Source organism: Polyodon spathula, chromosome 2 (assembly GCF_017654505.1).
Source record: "Polyodon spathula isolate WHYD16114869_AA chromosome 2, ASM1765450v1, whole genome shotgun sequence".
Lineage (NCBI taxonomy): Eukaryota > Metazoa > Chordata > Actinopteri > Acipenseriformes > Polyodontidae > Polyodon > Polyodon spathula.
Genome location: NC_054535.1, coordinates 30,822,271 through 30,823,983, shown reverse-complemented (window position 1 = coordinate 30,823,983; position 1,713 = coordinate 30,822,271). Strand labels below are relative to the sequence as shown.

Sequence of the window (1,713 nt, the reverse complement as noted above, 5' to 3'; positions counted from 1 at the left end):
CTTTTATTTAATTGTGCAGTCTGTACTTGGAATATAACTAGGAACACATTCACTAGCCGCATTGTAAAACCTAATGGTCAGAATCTAAACTGGCCATACAATGATGCATTTGACCACTGGCTGACCTCTTTCCTGTTCGAAAGCTATTTCAACAATCGAAAGCTGTTGTTATATTTCAAAACAAGTGTTCTGTGAGAATTAAGCTTTAGACCATTAAACTTTTAAACAGAGTTTGTGCTCATTATAACTTGTGAAAAAATCATGCTGTGGCCTTTGATTACATTATCTTTAGTTTTGAGTCAGCCTGCAATTACCTCAGATCATATTTTTGACTACAAAAATATCTGTTTACTTGTATTGTTTTGAGTGATTGTTTTGTGTCCAGGCAATATAGATGTATGTTGATTCATTATAGAGAGCATTGTTCAGATAAATAACTGAAGGAAAGCAAACAAACTCAATTAATTATGAGCAGTATGAAGGATAAAACATCATCATCATAAATAATAATAATAATAATAATAATAATAATAATAATAATAATAATAATAATAATAATAATAAGTGCTTCATACATTATGTATTACCTATATTATGCCAAATGCTGAGTTTAGTTTGTAAAGTGATATTGTGAAATAAAATAGTTTGCACATCAATTTGCCAATTAAATTTTATTACTGAAAATGTATTGAAATATTATACATAAGATAGACTAGTTTATGTATGGCCAAGATAAAATACTTGGAAATAGTCCCAAAAATTAATTGGCCAAGCTCAGACATTAGAACACACTCCATTTACAAAGTGTCAGTGAGAATAGCTTGCAAACTAAAAATGCTTTTGTAAATGAATCTTAATAACAGTCAACACACTTAATAACAATTATAATAGAAAAAAAAATACTGATACGTTGCGTCATTTTGGTCCTCATATTTGGGCTAGAGGCTAATTCATATACACAGTTCATTCAGATACAAAATAAGTAATGATCTATAAACTAAATATGTTTCATTCAAATAGTACATTTGTGCCATATTATCCAGTGTATCTTTTTAAAGGTATACATACACATACTTCTAGATGACCTGCAGAATATTTAATTTACAAAATATATGACTTTATGCTCTTGGTCAACCTTAATGGTATAACAATGTCCCCTTGTGATGTATAAAGATGATAAATCAACAAATCAGACCCAAGGAATAATACAGCTTAATCCATTCATATTTGCCCAGCTGATTAATGTTTTTGTTTTTTTTTTCGATAATGAATATACTCATTTACCTATTAGATATATAACACATTGCTTAACTAACTAGTTCTTGTTTAATTCCCTCTGGATCTGTAAGCAGCCTCAGAGAAAATAAAATGAAAACTAGTTATTGATAACTGCATTTCCTGACCTTTTCACAAATGTTTGGTTTCCCATACAATCTTGGACATTTTTAAACTGGAAATATTGAGAATCATGTCATATTGGTGGCTTCAGTCACCATATATTAAAGGCAAAATCAAATAGTTATTTTGTGAGGAAACTGCCACGCTTCAAAATGTTAATTTACACATCAAAATCAGCAAATTATTCAGTAAGCCATCAAACTGTACATAGTGTTACAACACATACAGAATGTATTAGCTACATTCACTTGGATGACATTGAACGATTTTGTTAAAACTTAGTCTTGTCAATAATGCCAGTACATTTGGTACACT

At 29.7% G+C, this 1,713-nt stretch overlaps 1 protein-coding gene across 1 annotated transcript in view; it reads right to left on the bottom strand.

The window, feature by feature from the left end:
- Positions 1–664: 664 nt before the first annotated feature.
- LOC121295240 (glutamate receptor 2-like) overlaps positions 665–1,713 on the bottom strand; it is a 53,820-nt gene continuing 52,771 nt past the window's right edge. Inside the window, 1 exon segment of the mRNA XM_041219681.1 lies at positions 665–1,713. This exon segment is cut by the window's right edge and continues 1,086 nt beyond it. The gene's annotated coding sequence lies outside the window, so the exon portion shown is untranslated.